General features: G+C 35.4%; 1 pseudogene across 1 annotated transcript; it reads left to right on the forward strand.

The window, feature by feature from the left end:
* Positions 1–19,608: 19,608 nt before the first annotated feature.
* LOC309857040 (nascent polypeptide-associated complex subunit alpha pseudogene) lies at positions 19,609–20,369 on the forward strand (annotated as a pseudogene). The gene has a single exon. The product of its transcript is annotated as a nascent polypeptide-associated complex subunit alpha pseudogene (transcript).
* Positions 20,370–20,663: the final 294 nt, after the last annotated feature.

Consider the following 20,663-nt stretch of genomic DNA (forward strand, 5'->3'; position numbering starts at 1 on the left):
CCAGAATTAACAAGTCAGTCAGATACAGGGTTGTCCGTAGACTGAAAGGTGAAGCAAAAGGACTAGGTTTGGAAAATAGGTAAGGACAGTGAAAAAAATGATCAAATTTTTGGGCAAAATAAATTCTTAGGTGTCCTTTCAATGGAGTCCTGGGCATTATGTGGCAGAAACTCTGGAGATTATGTCAATCCATTGGAGTCACCCCGTTTATTAGCTTGCTATTGACAAAGGTATTTACAAACTGTAGAGCAAGAGGTTGTAATGTAGAAAACTGATGATAATGCACAAGATTCTTGTTAACAATAATGCTAGTTAGTGATTTTTCATTAGAGAACATAAATTCTATAACCCAAATTATGGGCCCAGAGCACTTCTGCTGCACAACTCTGCTTATATCCCAAATACCCATGTGAACTAATTTTAATATCTGCTTCTCTTATTAATTTTTGAATAAAAATTCTTGACACAAATATTTTATAATTGTGTGATAATCATGCATTTAATTTCTTGGAGAACAAAACACACTTTAGCATAACTGGGTTCGTTCACAGAACCAGCCTTGATAAAACACTTCTGTATGTTAGAAATGATGTAATAAATGTAGAATATTGGGCACTTGTTTGGTATTCTTTGCCATGTTTTGCACTATCTAAAAAGAGATCAGTGAACTTGGACTGGAGTTAGTAGACATGGAAGAAAATAAAATATTACAGAGAAGAATACTCTGTGGTCCACAACCTAAACGGGCTGGGATTCCCATCATTTGGATCCCTGTAGCTTTACAAAAGTCCATTAAATTTTTGTATCTCCGATTAAAGTTGATTCCCCAGTACTTTTTCAAACATCTCTTGTCAAGTATTGTTTCCCAGAAAAAAAGGGATGTTGCACATGTATCTGCCTTTGTCTCTGGGCATGATCTCAGTCAGGATCCTTGGATCGAGCCCCATATCGGGCTTCCTGCTCATTAGGGAATATACTTCTCAGTCTCTCTCTGCCGCTACATCCCCCTGCCCCACTCATGCTCTCTCTCTCTCAAATAAATAAATACAATCTTTAATTTTTTAATTAAAAATAAGATAAATAAAATAAAATAAAAAGTCTGGTCTTACTGCCCCATTTAGCTCCTTTTTTTTTTTTTGAGTTGTATTTAAAGCAGCATGAGAGAACATGAGACTCTCAAACTTAAAAAAAAAAGGAAAAAATTGAGTTTTGTTAGGATTTAAGATCTTGTCTGCTAGACAAAAACATTGGCTTTGTTAACATGTGAAAATTAACAAAAGAGAATAAGATAGAATTCTAATAATTTTTGTAGAAATTAGAAATTTCTTCCAACCCAATTACATACAGACCCATTAAGTAAATTCATTCCAATGTCCCAAACCAACCTTTTCTAATAGTAATGCATCTGTGTAAACAGGGTCAACCCAAGGAATAAATAAATATTATTATTTTTTTCCTGTCTCTTCCACAGTCACATATGGGTATATTGGTAGCAAGACAATTATCTATCTTCTAAGACATGATATCATAAGGAAGGGTATTCTGTCCATTTGGAACAACTGAAAATCATTGTAATTTTATCTTGGTGCAGTAACTTGAGATGGCACAGTGTGGGTTATGAATATATTTTATTTTTTTTACTGGGAAGAAGAGATTATAGAGATATTGGTTATCCAAGAGAGACTGACAGGTGTTGATAGTTGCCAGGTCAATATCCATCTGCTTTTTCCTTTAATATCAGAAAGCACTGAGGGATTGACAACAAAGAAACTTAAAACAACATCAAATATTTTATTGTCTCTTTTCTAGTTACATTGCAACCATATGACAAGGTATCAGTCATACAAGATATCATTCTCTTTTACCTCTATCTTTCTGCCAGAAATGTGGGCTTAATAGTGAGAACCACAACAGCAATTTTTGCAACTGTGAATAAAAAGCCAGGAAAACCTCTAAGATACTTCACTTGACTTTCTTAAGACTCTGAACCAACACCAGAAAACACTCTCTGTAGTCTTCTTGTTAAATGAAAAAATATGGTTAAACCACTTTTGACAGTCTACTACCTACAGCAAAATGTAAATCTTAATTGAAATAGGTCCTCTCAGCTGTGCTTAAGCAACTGAGTCCTGAGCTTTTCAGGTTTTCAGTCTGAAAGAGTACACCTCTGGTGCTCTGAAAGGGAAGAGAAAGGACACCCTGTTCTCCATATAAATTAAAGAAGAGAAATCTGTGCATTTAAGTAGGCCATATAAAATTTATCAAGCAATTATCTCCTAACTCCTTCCTATCCAAATTACCTGATATGCTCTCCCTACTCCTTTATTCCACGTTACTGCCTTTTCCAGGATTCTGTATCACATCACAACATGTCTTCTGTTATTTCCTTCTTGCAAGCTAGTTTTGTTTTCTCCATCTAAAAAAATCAACAATCATTGTGTATTTCAATTCCCATTTTCCTCAAATGCACTGATTCTTCTTATCTATTACTCTTTTCTCATACTCAGTGTCTTTGTCTTTATGGGGTTTGTACTTTGCTTTTCCCCATCCTTTACTGCCATTATATAATCAAATCTAACAACTTCTTAGAGAAAGTTAAAAATTCCTGCATAGCCACACGTGAACACAAAGTCACTGATTTTTAGCAAACCTATAAGATAGTCAGACATCCATTCAATTTCTTTTTATTAAGATTTTATTTATTTATTTATTTATTTATTTATTTGACAGAGAGAGATGACAAGCAGGCAGAGAGGCAGGCAGAGAGAGAGGAGGAAGCAGGCTCCCTGCTGAGCAGAGAGCCTGATTTGGGGCTCTGTCCCAGGACGCTGGGATCATGACCTGAGCCGAAGACAGTGGCTTAACCCACTGAGCCACCCATGCGTCCCTCCATTCAATTTCTTTTTTTTTTAAGGATTTTATTTATTTATTTGAGAGAGAGAGACAGTGAGAGAGAACATGAGCGAGGAGAAGGTCAGAGGGAGAAGCAGACTCCCCATGGAGCTGGGAGCCCGATGTGGGACTTGATTCTGGGACTTCAGGATCATGACCTGAGCTGAAGGCAGTCGTCCAACCAACTGAGCCACCCAGGCGCCCCTCTCCATTCAATTTCTTAACTGAGTCTCAAATGCATCCTGAGTTCTAACCTAAATCTAAGTTCTACTTCTTACACGTTGTTCTATGACCAAATTCTTTCAGTTCAGTATTTTGTAACATTTAAATATTAATCAATTGATGCTTTGTTTGTGTATTTCTATGAAAATAATTTGAATACTGTAGATTTATTGTTATATTTATAGATTTATAATCAAAGTTTCATCAGTTGAAGTTTTTGGAAATTTAAGATATAATGATTAACCTAAAGTGATACTGCCTCAAATCCCTGTGATATCAAGGCCCAACACCTGATTATAGCCAAACCTGTGGTGGATAGTTCCATGGGAAATTTCAGTTACTTAACACTGATAGCATCTCATGTTCTCTCTCTCATTTTAGAATGTCTCCAACACAACCCAAAAGTGTAGGAGAGTTAATGTCCTCTGAGGACAGCTCTCAGTGAAGTGGAAATAAGAACCATAGGTAAAATTGTCAGTTTTCAGGTCTTCATGAGGACAACTTAAAGAAGTTTCTCAGGACCTTTCAGTAAAAGCAAGCCTTCATTTTCTATCCACAACAATTATATCAACAATGTACCTCTTTGACAAAGTTGCTTCTTCACTGTATCACTTTCCCATTCTTTTCTACCTTGGATAATCTCCCAGATAAACCAACAGTACTCAAATCCTTTGTCCTACTCTTTGCTCTCAGGATAAATGGAGCCAAAAGACTTAGATTAATATCAAGTTCTGAATGGGATCTTAGAGCTATTTCTGTCCAGATTTTCATAAACATAGGGACCTTTGAATTATCAGGCTATAAATAAGTTCTAAATGGAGGGGGCAAAAGCAAAAAGTAGAAATGTTTATGTTTGATTTTTCATCATGATTAATTGACTTTATTGATTATTAAAAATACTAACCTTATAAAAGTGTGGATCTTTGTAAAACAATGTCATAATGTAAGAAATAAGTTGCATAGTCCTTTTGAGAATATTAAACCAAGTGTTCAGGTGCCATCTAATTTCTTGTTTAATCCAGAACTTTGGTGTGCATTATCTTGAGGAATAGGATTTTGAAGTCCAGACAGACTAACAGAAAACTGATCCAAATGTGTGTGTTTATATTTGTGCTTTTGTTGTAAAAATCAAAGTGTGATTGCTGGTTTAAAATGGTAAAACTAATAATGTTCATGGACTCTATTATAAATTTTCTAATTGTATGGGAAGAATCCAATAAACATAGAATTAATTGATTTGCAAATCCTCAAAGAGCTACAGGATCAGGTAGTGGTGTGTTCTGATTCAACAGCATCATAATGCAGCATTTTATATGTGTGGCTAATGGATATTTTCATGAATGTTTGCTAGCTAGTCAGCCAATACAGAGAAATATTAGGTAGAGTAATTACTCACAGTTGTGTTTAATAAAATGAGAGAAAATTATCAAATGACACTACTAATATTAATCCTATAGCAGGCTAAATAATTCAATGATAATTACAAGTATTAATCCAGCTTTCTTCCCTGATTATGACTCTTCTCTCCTCTATCCTAATGGGAGTAGCAGATTGTCTGCAATGAATTGTGAAAACCCAGCAGTGACTTTGGCAGTGAAGGCCTCCCATCAATTTTGATAGGTTAAAATGATTCTGGTTGGTCTTGAGCAAATGTGTCAATTTTTTTTTTCTGTGTGTGTCATAAAAGAAAGAAGCAATAGTAAATTCTTGCTGTTATTCCATGGAGCCAATAAAATCATACTGCCAACAAGAGGCTGTTGACACCGTAAGTATAGTTAACTGTCTTGAAATACTAGGCCTGGAAATAAAATTCCAATATTTCACATAACCTCTTTTTTTTAAAGAAAACAAAACAAAACAAAACAAAACAACTATACTGCTTACATATAGGGCCCTGCTGTTGTGTAACTATTTTTGAACATGTCTACTGTAAGTGTATATATATATATTTTTTTCTGTGCAATACATTCATTTAGAGATAAATTTGGATTGCAAATTATTTTGGGGGAGGCATGGTATTTGTGGCTAGTCTTACAAGTAAAAAAGACTAAAAGAAAGAAGAAAAACATTTTTTATTACAGCATATTTACATCTGTCCAAAGTACTTATTTACTATAATACTGACTAATGTATAATACTGTACACAAAGAAAGAAGTTAAATGAGTTATAATTCAGTCGAAGTATAGCTGGCCATTTTACAACTTACCACTGAATCTGTCTGGTATGAAATGTGATATCTGGCAATCTGGTCCAGTTCATTACATCAGGTCATTTGTATGTTCTTATTACCATTTTGATAGCATAGCACATTTTATAACCCAGACATTTAACAATGGAACTATGATGCATGTATTTTCAAAAGTATAGACATACACGAAGCTATGAGGTCAAAAAAGATGAATGTCCGTAGTACCATATAGACTCAACAAATAAAAGTGTCCAAGGCTCTGAGTGAGATTTATGAATATTGTATAAGATTAGGCCAACATGTGGTTTTGATATAAATAATCTGTTCTTAAATTAGAATTACAATCGTTGAGTACAGTGTTGAAAATGGCAGATAGATTTTAGCTATCTTTGCTCACTAGGGAAAATGGAAAAATGTTTAGTTTGGTCAGATTTTCACTTAACTTCTGAAAAATCTTACGTTTGAGAGAACCCTTCTGAAATAAGAATCCTTAAAGACATAACCCCTTTGGCACAAGTTTCAAGAAACTTGTTTGATGTTGTAGACAATTATATGGCACACGTACTGTTCTAGATGTTTCTGGCCAATAATATGTAAGCCATACCAAGGCTACTATTCATATAGAGATGTTCCTCAGCTTACAAGGGGGCTATGTACAGAGAAACACATAAAAAATTGAAAATGCATTTAATACCCCTAAACTATCAAATATCATAGCTTACCTTAAGCTTATTTAAACATACTCAGAATACTTACATTTACCTGCATTTGGGCAAAATCATCTTAAGCAAAGCCTATTTTATAACAAAGTATCATATATCACATGCAATTTATTAAATATTACACTAAAAAAAAGAAGAATGGTTATATATAGAATGCTTGTAAGAATATCAGGTGTTCACCCCTGTAATCTTCTAGCTGACTGGGAGATGTGGCTCACTGCCGCTGCCCAGCATCACAATATGGCACCATACCACATGTCACTGGCTCTTTTTATAAAGAACCAAATTCAAAATTCAAAGTACAGTTTCTACTGAATCACTTTCACTTTCACATCATTGCCAAATATATCATAAGTTGAATCATTGTAAATCAGGAGCCTTCTTATTTGAAAGTTAAATCACAGTCACCCATATACACACAAAAAAAGGCCTTCATGTAGGGCCATCTATGCATCTCTAAACAACATAGCATGACTTATCAACAGCAAAAAATGGATGTGAAGGAGACAATTGCTTTGCGTCAGTACTCTGAGCAGTAACATACATGGCCTTACTCACCTAGCAGAACTCCAGAGCTAGCTGATGGCAAGGAATTTTCCAAATGTTTGCTGAACAGGTTAAGCACTATTCTTTTTAAATTAGTGTGCATATCTGTTTTCTAAAGATATGTTAATTTATTTTATTGACTTATTACAAAACCAAATAATTTCCTCTTATTTAAGTGGCAGGCAAATAGAATTCTTTGTAATTGAAATCAAATGGCTCTTTAGGGAAAATATACTAAAAATTCTGAAACTTGTATTGCTTATGAATCTTTTATTGGAATCCTTATCAAGTTGTATTTTTCAAGTTTTTCCTAAATAATCTTCAATGAATTGAAAATATTTTTTGGATTTTATTCAAGGCTATTAACACACAATTTCACTTTGTTAAATATAGTGCTAAACTTTCAACCAAAACGTTGTGTCTTTGTTTTCCCACTACCACATCAACCATCTACTGACTGGATTCTCTCCCCAACTAGCACATATATACCATGGTCTATCTTTAGGATAAGTAAGGGTCATCTTTTGTCTTTATTCTATTCCTCGTATGCTTCTGAACTTGTTGAATTTTAATATAGTCACACCATAAGCATCACATATTTGATTCCCCTTTAAATAGTAAACAGTGCACAACCAGAGCATACCTTCAAAGCTATCAATATACTTACTCTGATATACTATTTTTGTATTTTTGTAAATTAAAATAATTAAATTATAGAACAAGAGTTTCAGGTGGTAGGTGTTGTAAGTTTTACCCAAACTGACTTTTGTCAAACTGGTTTTTGTCATCATATATGTCAAGTAGTTTTCTCGGGTTTATTTTTAGAATATCCTTGTATAATGAATATTTACACTGATATCTAGTATAAAAATCTTGCAAAATATTTTAGAAACATTAAGATATTGAAAATCAATCTATTTCTTTAATTCACTGAAGACATTTTTGGCTTGTTTCCAGTACTTTCTTACTGGTTAAAAAATGAATTTGAAGTAGTCTGAATTTCATTATTATATGGCACTTTCCCTTTGATGAATACAAAGACGATATTCTATATTAGCTATCTGAGAAGAATTCATTTTTTAAATTTTATTTATTTGTAAGAGAGAGAGTGAGAGAGAGCACAAGCAGGGGGAGCAGCTGGGGGAGGGAGAAGCAAACTCCCGGCTAAGCAGGGAATCTGTTGCAGAACTGAGTCCCAGGACCCTAAGATCATGACCTGAGCTAAAGGCTCAGGCGTTTAACTGACTGAGCCACCCAGGGGTCCCAATCTGAGAAGAGTTCTGTATGTTATTCCTATTAATATGCAGTTTAAAGTCTAGGTAATTAACTTAATATTTTAGTGGCTATTACATAGATAGCACTATGTTCCAGGCAGAGAGTAAGTAAGAAATATTAAATCAACCATATTCTATGCATTCTAAATGAAAATAATTAATCAATCATAATAAATCCTTCTATTTATGGAATATCAACTTATAAGCTTTTCTCCATATGAACAATGCCAAATACCAGAATAAAGGGTCATCTAATACAAATAAAGGATAGAATTAAAGAACTCTGGTAAGCCATTTAATTTTGAAAAATGGTGTTCTATTGTTGCTGAGTTGTGGTTTTCAGTTACATAATATCTGATAAGTGTAGAAGTAACATGAGTGTTACGTGAGATGAGAAATGGTATATAATTAAGATATTTTTAAAAGTACAGATAAATACAAATTTGTAAACATAGCATTATGGAGGAATAAAAATAAAATACACACTCTAAAGTGAATAAATCTTGGAAAGCTAATAGAGAAGTAAAACAAGGACAGTGCAAAAAGTATGGTGCATTTTTATAAAGTTCAAACAAATTCTGTGAAACCATAGATGGACTTAAAGGTACTATTGTGTATCAAATATTGTAAAAATTAAGCAAGGAAATAGCAAACATAAAATAACCAAAGCATACAAACTTGGGTAGATACAATAGGTGTGATCATGTTCTACTTCATAAAGAGATGAGTTAATAGATAAATAGAAGTAACTAGACTTTTTAGAAGTTAATAAAACTTTGCCTGTTATTTCTTAGTAATATAAAATATATGGTTTTCTAACAAAAACGTTTATCTTAAAAATATTTAAAAATAAATTTCAGGCTACTCATAAGGTTATATTTACTTTTCCACTGAAGGAAAAGCTGGTTGTTGTAGTTGTAGTTGTAGTTGTTTGTTTGTTTTAGTCTCCTCCTAGTTTTTATTATTATAATGTGGAATGAGGAATGTTAGATGGAAAAGTGAATTATTTTATAGACAAAAATCATTACTTGATTCACTTCCTGGTACAGCAGATGGAGCTCCTGAAAATATGCCCTTTTGCCTTATGGAAGAGTAACAGTTATGCTTACTTCTGAAACATACTTGGTGGTGGCCCTAAATAGTGACACCATAGTAAACATTTTGAAAATTTGCAATTAATCTTTATAGTCATAGGGCTCCAAAAGGCACTGCTGGTATCTTAGCAGGTATTTCAATAAAGCTAAAAGTTGCCTGACTGTTTAAAAATATTAACAAGGCACAAAACATGGCAGAAGTATTGTCCTCAGATATTATTTTTTTCCATATGCTCCTGATTCCAGACATGACAAGTTATTTTTAAAAATTTTTTTATAAAAGATTTTATTTATTTATTTGACAGAGATCACAAGTAGGCAGAGTCAGGCAGAGAGAGAGAGAGGAGGAAGCAGGCTCCCTGCTGAGCTGAGAGCCCAATGTGGGACTCGATCCAAGGATCCTGGGATCATGACCTGAGCCAAAGGCAGAGGCTTTAACCCACTGAGCCATCCAGGCGCCCCCATGACAAGTGATTTTTGATAGATATATATACAATGTATTTTCCAGTTATAGGAAAAATGGTTCTGCTATTTTTAACCTTTTTTTAAAATTACATAATTTTTAATTAAAATTTTATTTTTTAATGTTTTACATTTCTTTTCTTTTTTAAAGATTTTATTTATTTATTTGACAGACAGAGATCACAAGTAGGCAGAGAGGCAGGCAGAGAGAGAGAGAGGGAAGCAGGCTCCCTGCGGAGCAGAGAGCCTGATGCGCGGCTCAATCCCAGGACCCTGAGATCATGACCTGAGCCGAAGGCAGCAGCCCAAACCACTGAGCCCCCAGGCGCCCCAATGTTTTACTTTTCAATATACTACTTAGAACATAAAACCTATTCCATTTTGTAAGAAGTTTAACCATTTTAAAAATGGTAATTTTCTCATTGTGTCTTCCCCTCACATTGCTTTATTTTGAATAAAAAATTTCACAATAAACATAACTGATGCTTTCCTTCTGACGGTCCCTCTGTTGGTCATATTGTATATGAGCCATGACATTTAGTTTTACAAAATTTATTGATGTTTGTTGATATGTTTTATCATAACTAATTTTCCCTCCCTTATCTAGATTCCCCAGCTTTCAGACAGGTGGACACTTCAATAAACCATACCCAAGGGATGTATCAAGTACTTCTTAGACATTCTCTCAGATCCTTGAGGTCTCCTTTTGCCTAGGGATTTGCAATAGGTTCTGCCAGAGGGACCACTGTGACAACTGATGTCCATGGTCTATCTCCTGCTAAGCTCAAGAGGTCACTGGTTTCCAAGTTTATCTATACAATTAATGCATTCCAGCAAGTTCTTTTTTTTAATATTAACACACTTATTTTAAAGTTTATATGGAGAGGCAAAGACTCACAATAGTCAACATAGTGTTGAAGGAGAACAAAGACTGAGGACTGACTTCAACGTTTACCATAACGATGGGGCACCTGGGTGGCTCAGTGGGTTAAGCCTCTGCTTTCGGCTCAGGTCATGATCCCAGGGGCCTGGGATCGAGTCCCGCATTGGGCACTCTGCTCAGCAGGGAGCCTGCTTCTCCTCATCTCTCTCTCTGTCTGTCTCTCTGCCTATTTGTGATCTCTCTCTCTGTCAAATAAATAAATAAAATCTTAAAAAAAAAAGTTTCCCATAACGATAATTGTAAGCAAGATATTGTAATACCACAGAAAGACTAGATTAAAGCAACAGAATATATATTATCAATTATATTTTATATTTAATATAAAAGCAAAAGCAATACAAGAGAGCAAAATACAATCTTTTAAACAAATGGTTCTGGAGTAAAAATATAATATAAAATAAAATAATAAAATAAAATAAATCCAGGCAGATATCATACACACTTCACAAAAATTAACTCAGATTGGATTATAAACCTAAACATGAAACATGTAGAAGGTAATATAGAAGAAAATTTAAATGACCTTGGTTTTGGCAATAACTTTAGCTACAAAAGCACAAGCACTGAATTTAAAAATGTCTACTCTGTGAAACACAATGCCAAGAGAATGAAAAGGCAAAGCACAAACTATGAGAAAAAATTTGCAAAATACACATCTGGCAAAGGACTGTTAATCAAAAATACACAAAGACCCCTTAAAACTCAACAATCGGGGAAAAACCTGATTAAAAATGAGCCAAAGACCTTAGCAGATACCTCACAAAAGAAAATATTACAGATGGCAAATAAGCATATAAAAAGATGCTTCACATCATATGTCATCAGGAAAATGCAAATTAAAACAAAAAGGAGACACCAGTACATACCCAGAATCCAGAGCACTGACAACAGAACACGAAATGTTGGTGAGGATGTGGAGCAACAGGAATGTTCTTCATGTCTATTGAGAATAAAGAATGGAAAACAACTTGGCAGTTTCTTACAAAACTAAACATTTTCTTGCCAGATGATTCAGCAGTAGCAGTTCTTGGTATTCATCCAAAGAAGATGAAATCTATACCACAAAGATGTCTATAACTGACAAAAGCTTGGAAGCAACCAAGATATCCTTCCATAGGTGAAAGGACAAATAAAGTGTAGTACATGCAAACAATGGAATATTATTTAATGCTAGAGAAATGAATTACCAAGCCATGAAAAGATATGGATATAAATATTTAATAAATATTTGATTTTAGGCTTCTACCAGTCTATCAATAGTATTAGTATATTTTAACAGTGAATGCTCAGCATTCATGAATTTACCTAATAAAATATTTTGGGTTCAATATTTTAAATACTTCAACCTCTATGATTATATTCCTAATAATTTTGAATTGGGGTAAATAAACCTTAATTTTTTGTAGCTTGTTTCTTATTGCAAAAGAGCTCAATGAAATTTGAGAAAATAAAAATTTACAAAAAAAAGTTTAGTTTACTATTGCCAAATAATTTAAAACTTTATCTTATATTCAAATACATATATTTTTCTAAATTGATTTATATGCTACTAAAACCAAAAACTTTTAGTTATACTAGATTTCATATCATGCAATCAATGCCAGAAATCCATCTGGCAATGATTTGTCTTAAATAGAGTTAAGATGGGTGTTATTACAATGCAAGATGGAAACAAAGATAGTATAACAACTGGTGTTACATAACTTTTCCGTTTTGATCAAGTTCTAATCTACAAAAGGCTTTTATCAGTGACAGACTTGAGAATTTAACAAAACTTTTAAACAAGCATGTGCGACCCATTCCTAGAAAACTACACAATCAGTAACACTTTATTTAGATTAAATCATGACTATTTCTCCATTTGAATAAAAAAGGTAGCAACCCCAATAAGTTTACTGAACATGAAAAGTTGAAATGCTATAATGTTCCTAAGGAATTAAATGATCCAGTCATGAATTACAAAAAAAGGATATAAATTACCAAAGTGTTTGTATAATTGTAATGTACAACTGCCCATTATCGTTCAATAGTGTAGGCTTGTACAAGAACTCTATAAAAGAACTCCATTCTAAACCGTGGAAAATATGTTCCCTTTCCCCCGATATACAACTATTAAGCCATTCATTTAGCTTTTAAAATACCCACTTAATACAGGCTTTTTACACATTTGAACAGGCAGCAGGGCTCTATTCTTATGGCTTACATCTGAAGGATAGACTTCTAGCGTAAGAGGTAAAGCCCATAAAGGAGCCCAATAATAACAACAAAATACAGTTTAGTGAGCCCTTACAATCTGCCAGCTACCTTTCTGAGAATACTTCAATTAATAAAACATATTAAATACCAGACCACAAAGAGCTTACATTCTTTTGAAATATAATAGTGAAATAATCCAATAATAGAGGGGCACCTCGGTGGCTCAGTCCATTGAGTGACTGCCTTTGGCTTGGGTCATGATCACAGGGTCCTGAGATGTCACTCCCCAGCAGGCTTTCTAGGCAGTGGGGTGTTTTCTTCTTCCTCTGCGCACCCTCCCAATTCTCTCTCTCTCTGTCTCCAATAAGAAAATAAACCAGTAATAGAATAATGATTGATGGTTGATGGTGATAAGTGTTACAAAGAAGTACAAGAAAGGTAAAAGCCATTGGAGAATTCTGGGATGAAAGTTAATTTTATTTTGTGTTGGGTGGTTATATCTCATTTATGAGATGTTATTTGCACAAAGACCCAGGAAGTGAAGGAGAGTGTTATACAGATATTAAAGGAAAAGATTGCTCTAGGCAGAGCAAGTAAGTATATAGACTTTGTGTGAACAGCTTGTCTGTTACTTTTGAGGAAAAGCAAGGAGGCCAATGAGGAGTTCATAGTGGTGGAGAGAGGAAGAACGTATTGATGTATGACCTTCTAGTACATTGAAACACCTTCAGTTTTTATTTAATATGAAAGGGGAAGATACCAAAAGACTTTCAACAGCAGAATAAAATCATCTGACTTGATTTTTAGGTTAAATTGCTGTACCAAAATAAATTTGCAGGGAGAAAGGAGTGCAGTATCTGTGGAAGTGGGGTTATCAATCAAGTCAATAATTCAGGAACATATGATGGTGTTTTTAGCATGCGGGGTGGTAATAGAAGTGGTGAGGGATGGTTTTCATTTTGCATATATTTTGATGGTGAATATTCTGGTGAACAGGATGGGGTATGTGCAGAACAGACGATATCAACATTTATTTTACCTGCACAAACAGAAGGGTGGAGTCTTCAATCCCTGATATGGAGAGAACTCAGAGTTCAAATGTTCTTTCTCATTAAATGGCATAGTGATGATGAGGATTTAGTCAGACAGTGAAAGAGAGCAGTAAGCATAGTGTTAAGCGGTATGGCATTATAATACATTTGAACATCAAAAAACGTTGTGTTGGATCATCTTTTTATGTGAGTAAATAAATAAATAAAGCTTCCTGGGGTTCTGATAGAGGTAAAGAAGACTGCTATATGATCCAAAGGGGCACGTGCACCAAAAGTTAATAACAGTAATATCCACAATAGCCAAACTATGGAAAGAACCTAGATGTCCATCAACAAACATCAACAAATGAATGATATATATATATATATATATATATATATATATATATATATATATATATATATATTGGAATGCTATGCAGCCATCAAAAGAAATAAAATATTGCCATTTGCGTTGACATGGATGGAACTAGAGGTTATTATGCTTAGCAAAATAAGTCAACCAGAGAAAGACACTATCATATGATCTCCCTGATATGAGGAAATGGAGGTGCAATGTGGGGGGTGGGGGACAGGAAAAGAGTAAATGAAACAAGATGGGATCGGAGGGAGATAAACCATAAGAGACTCTTAATCTCACAAAACAAACTGAGAGTTGCCGGGGGGGTGGTAGGGAGTGGGTGGTGGGGTTATGAACATTGGTGAGGGTATGTGCTGTGGTGAGTGCTGTGAAGTGCATAAAACTGGCGATTCACAGACCTGTACCCCTGGGGCTAATAATACATTATAGGTTAATTAAAAAAAGAAGAAGACTACAATAAATCAAATGCTATGGTGTTCAGCAAAGAGTGTGTAATCAGGCATATTTTATTAAAGTAACCAAGTAAAATGATGGTCGAAAATTGGAATAACAGAAAACATAAAAATCTGAGATTTTAAAAAGTGGTATGGGACAATGTAGAGAATATAGTCAATGATATTATAATAGTGTTATATGGTGACAGATGGTGGCTATATTTGTAGTGATCATAGAATAATGTATGGAGATATTGAAAACCTGAAACCAATGTAACACTGAATATCAACTATACTCAAATAAAAAAATAGTAAAAATAAAACATTTTAATTTAAAAAGATAAAAAGAGGGACAAGAATTTGAAAAGTGAATTTCAACAAGAGTAAAGATGAGGCTAAGACATACTCTGAACCTTGAGGAAAACACCATTTTGAAAATTCTTCCCATTTTGAGAAAACTCAAATGAATCAATACCTTAAAAGAACCCATTTTAACTGAGAGATGTAATGAATGCTCAAGAAATAATTTTATGAAAGGATAATTCTTACCTATGAAACAGCATGCAGAAACCAGGGGAAACACCTGGAAGCAAAATAAACTATACTGAAAATAAGAATTAGGAAAAAGATAAATGATGAAAGATAATAAATTAGACCTGCGACAGAGACCTAGTGAAGAGAATTTTTAGCTTGTGGTTTAATGTTTTTGAGGATAATCTAGAGTTCATAACTGCCTGGAGGCAGGCTGGTTGTAGTCAGTTTAGGCAGACCCCTTGACAGGCCTACTTTGGGCAGGTGGTGTTGGAGGAGGCCATTGGGCTGGACAAAGACAAATCCAACCATTTGACTAAAGTGTTTTTGAAGATGTTGAAGTCAGATGCAACAGAGAAAGACCGGTCAAACCTAATCTCAGAAATGGAGATGATGAAGATGATTGGACACACAAGGACACCATCCACCTGCTGGGTCCTGCACACAGGACGGCCCTTCGTACACTCTCATGGAATATGCCTCCAAAGACAACATACAAGAGTACCTGCAGGCCCAGAGGCCTCCTGACCTGGAGTACTGTTACAATATCAGCCTCAATGCAGCAGAGCAACTCTCCTCCAAGGACCTGGTATCCTGTGCCTACCAGGTAGCCTGAGGCATGGAGTACCTTGCCTCCAAGAAGTGCATACACCAAGACCTGGCCACCAGGGAAGTGCTGGTGACAAAGGACAACATGATGAAGATCTCAGACTTCAGCCTTGCCAGAGATATCACCACAACAGTTACTATGAAAAGACAACCAACAGTGGACTGCCTGTGAAGTGGATGGTCCCTAAGGCCATGTTTGACCAGATCTACATCCACCAGAGTGACTTCTGGTCTTTTGGGGTGATCCTGTGCAAAATTTTCACTCTGGAAGCCTCCCATATCCTGGAGTGCCTGTGGAGGTGGTTTTCAAGCTGCTGAAGGAGTCATTTGATGGATAAGCCAATAAGTGCACCAGAGAGTTATACACAATAATGAGGGGTGGCTGGCATGTGGTACCTTCAAGCTGCTGGTAGAAGACCTGGATCATACTGTGGCCTTGACCTCCAACCAGGAGTACCCGGACCTGTCCTTGGCCCTGGAACAATACTGTCTATGCTTTCCCAACACCCAAAGCTCCACCTGCTCCTCAGAGAAGAAGAATTCCACCTTCTCTCATGTGCCGTTGCCCAGGGAGGCCTATCTGCCCTGACACCCAGCCCAGCTTGCCAATGGTGGACTCAAATGTCTAGTATCCCTATTACTCCTGTCCAGATTCCATCATAAGGTGTAACCCTTACCCCCCACCCTCCCTGAAAGACTCACTGCCTCTCCTTTGTCCCTTTCCTACTGGCAGGAGCCAGCTGCCTACCTGAGGCCTTCACCCCTTGAAGTTCACCTCTCTTCCCCTTCCTCTTCCTCCTCCTTACAACCTGCTCATGAAAGAAAGGAACAGAGAGGCAGGTACTTGCTTGTGGCTACTTCCTTCCCTCCCATATGTTGGACCAAGACCCCTCCCTGTCATCTGGTACTGCCTGGACGTTGAGGGAGTTGGAGATGAGGCATGCCAGTGAAAGCTGTCGGAGCTTTCCTGTTTTGGTTTTGTCTGCTTAGCATAACATGTAAGACTGAGTTCTGGTGGCAGGGACCTACTCCTTGGGGCTATAGCACTAGCGAGGGAAGGTCCACTGGTCTGGGCCTTGGCTAAGAGCAACCCCTGCTCCAGAGATATGGTGCCAAGGGCTTATTAATATTGATACTAATTTGCTTTGCTGACCAAATACCTGGTATCAAAAGATGGGAAGGCAAAGACTGGAAGCAGTGTTGTGACCATGGGGTCCAGCCCCAAACTATGAAGAAAACACAAAGTGTATAAATCTGAGTAAGTATATATTTACACACCTTTTAAAATAGGTTGTTATCAAAGATTTAATCAATGGGTAATATGCTCCTCGTGGCTGGGAAGCATCAGTTGCCATATATTAAAAACAAAGAAAAGAGGTGTCTGGGTGGCTTCCTCCTTTAAGTGTCCCTTCTTTTCAGGTCATGATACCAGGGTCCTGGGATGGAGCCCCACATCAGGCTCTCTGCTCAGTGGGAAACCTGCTTCTCCTTTTCCCTCTGCCCTGCTGTAGTTCCTCTTCCTGTCTCTCTGTCTGTCAAATAAATAAAATATTAAAACAAATACAAGAAAGAAACAAAATGTTTTTAAAAGGTCTTTTTTTTTTAAATTTTCTATGGGTGCCTCGATGACTCAGTTGTTTAAGCAGATGCTTGCCTGAGGTCATGATTCCAGTGTACAGGGATCCAGCCCTGCATGGGACTACTTGCACCCCAAGGAGCTTGCTTCTTCCTCTCCCTTTGCACGTGATTCCCCCTGCTTGTGTGCTTCTTCTCTCTCTCTCTCTCTCTATCTCTCTCTTGCTGTCAATAAACAAAATAAAATCTTTTACTAAATAAATAAATGAATAAATAAATGTCTAAACCTACTTTCAGTTTAGGTCCCTTAACAAAAATTGCTACTGCTTCATTTAAAAAAAAAGATAATTTAGAATGATGCTTCCAGAGTTAAAAAGCTGTTTTGTTTCTTTGTCAAGATTAAATATAGAAGTGCTTTAAAAAGTAAAAGAAAAAATATGCTGTATTAACACTAATCACACTATAACTTTGGTGGTTATATCAAGATAATGAAAAGTGATTTTAAGCAAATTTCATTATCAGACATAAAGATCACGTCAAAATTACAGAAGAGTCAAAGGATGAATTCATCAGGGAGTATAATAATTCTTGACTTTTAATACTTAATAACAGATTTGGGGATATGTAGGGAAATACTAAGAAGAAAAATCATAACTTCCACCTTAGAAGAGAAACGGAAAAAAATTTCAACACCCTTATTTTAAGATTATATAGACAAATGGTCATCAAATTGGTAAGATATGTAAGACTTGAACAAAATTATCAACTAACTAGATATGCTTGATATTACAGAACGCTACCAACAACCGCAGACTACATATATCTTAAGCCATGATTTTCTTTGCAAAGGTCAACATTGATAATGTTCTAGTCATACCTCCGTGTACCAGGAAAGAAGGAGCATATTTCTTGAAAAACACAGCTATCAAAGCTCCATTGAGAAACCGTAAAGATGGAGAAGGTATTTGCAAATTCTATATCTGATAATGGACATCTACTCTGATTATTAAAATATGAATAAAAATAAAAAAACCTTACTAATAACCAAACAGAGTATCCAATTTTACATGTGAAGGAAATTATTGAAGAGACATGTCACCAAAAGGATATGGATGGCTTATAAGCACATGACAAATTTCTCAACATTTAGACATTAAAGAAATACAAATTAAAATCATAATGAGACATGCTTACCTATCTATTAGAATGGCTAAAATTATAAAGGCTAATTGTACTTCGTCTGAGCTAGATTGGGAAGCAACAAAAAATCTAAACTGTTGTTGGCATATATCATGATATCACCACTTTGGAAAATAGTTTGAAAATTTTTTTAAATGCAAAATATGTTGCAGTTACACAAATAGCCATTTTACTTCTAGGCATTTAACCAAGAGAAACAAACCCTATGTTCATACAAGGACTTGTATATGAATTTCATAGCAGCTTTATTTTTAAGAATTGAAAACAGTGGAAATGTTCATCAATGTCCATCAATAGAGCAAAGACAAATTATGATCTATTCATTAAAGAGATTACTATTCAACATCAAAATAAACTATTTACAATTGGAGATTCTCAAAGTAATGATGCTGAGAAAAGAAAAGCCAGGCAATAAATAGTATATACTGTGTGATTCCATGACTATAAAAAAATCTAGAAAATACAAATGTATATATAGTCACAGTCATCAAATATATTGGTGTGATTTTAGTGCCTTCATCTGTGCTCCCATAGCTTCCTACACTTGGATCTCCGAGCATTTGTTACACCATGTGAAAATATGAACTCTTTTTCTTTATTCTGTCTTTCTAGAATAAGAACCCTTGAAATTTTATGGACATTTGAACTCTCAGTTATTAGCAGAAATTCTATCACACAGTAAGTTTCCAAATATAAAAGCCAGAGTTTTACAATGACTTCTAAGCTTTCACATGATCTAGCCACTCATTTAACCTCGGTGACCTCTTTCCCTGCTACTCTTCAGTCACTCACAGTGGCCTCCTTGCTATTCCTCAGATATGCCAGGCATGGTCCAAACTTATGGCCTTCAAGATAGCCAATTCCTTTGTCTGGAGTGACCTTATTGCTGATAGTTCTGGGCAAATTCATCACCTTTCCATACCTTTGTTCAATTGTCAGCTTCATTGTAACTACCCTGATCTTCCTATTGAAACTTTTAGCTCCCCATCCCCTGCCTAGCAACCTTGATTTTTCTCACCCTGATCGAATTTTTCTTTTTCCCCATTGTACTCATCATTTTTGAATGCACTATGCAATTTTTATTAAGGTTTATAGCTTTAATTGTCTCACCCATTAAAATAAAAGTTCTACAAAGCCAAGTATTTCATTTACCAGTGTAGTCTGAAGTAATATCTGCCATATAATAGATTCAGTAGACAACTGGTAAATTTCAAAATAAATTAATGTTGAGTGTATACTGAATTTCATAAGTCATTTCAATATTTTTTCCAAAAAATAAACTATGTAAAACATACTTTAGCCCTGCACAAAATGCCTGGTGAAGCCACAGAAACCGTCCCTGCTACAGAGCAGGAGTTGCCACAGCCCCAGGCTGAGACAGTTTCTGGAACAGAATCTGACAGTGATGAATCAGTACCAGAGCTTGAGGAACAGGATTCCACACAGGCAACCACACAACAAGCCCAGCTGGCAGCAGCCGCTATAATTGACGAAGAACCAGTCAGTAAAGCAAAACAGAGCCGGAGTGAAAAGAAGGCACGGAAGGCTATGTCCAAACTGGGTCTTCGACAGGTTACAGGAGTTACAAGATTCACTATCAGGAAATCTAAGAATATTCTCTTTGTCATCACAAAACCAGATGTCTACAAGAGCCCAGCTTCAGATACCTACATAGTTTTTGGGGAAGCCAAGATCGAGGATTTATCTCAGCAAGCACAACTGGCAGCTGCTGAGAAATTCAAAGTTCAAGGTGAAGCTGTCTCAAACATTCAAGAAAACACACAGACTCCAACTGTACAAGAGGAGAGTGAAGAGGAAGAGGTTGATGAAACCGGTGTAGAGGTTAAGGACATAAAATTGGTCATGTCACAAGCAAATGTGTCAAGAGCAAAGGCAGTCCGAGCCCTGAAGAACAACAGTAATGATATTGTAAATGCTATTATGGAATTAACAATGTATCCATCTGAAAACGAGGACCTTTTTTTGGTGTTCCAAAAGAATAACTGCAGCTTGGTTTGAAATTTGTACTGTTTCTATCATTAATAAAGTTATGGGTTCTTGTTGGATGAAAAAAAAAAACATACTTTAAATTTACTTTCAAAATATTTTATAGCATATAATGGACAATATACATAAGCCTTAAAGAAACAATCATATAAATAACCATTTCATACCTACTTAAAAATTGCATAATACCACACTCCTAGATCCTCTCTGAATGCTCTAAAATAACCCTTCAAAGGAAATACATTTTTAAGAATAATAGATTTTTTGACAAATAATTTAATAAAATAAAAGTTTCATTCATCTATGTAGATCATAATAAATGTTTTTAATAAGCATGAAATTATAACTCTGAAG

Source organism: Mustela nivalis (genome assembly GCF_964662115.1).
Source record: "Mustela nivalis genome assembly, contig: HAP1_SCAFFOLD_262, whole genome shotgun sequence".
NCBI lineage: Eukaryota > Metazoa > Chordata > Mammalia > Carnivora > Mustelidae > Mustela > Mustela nivalis.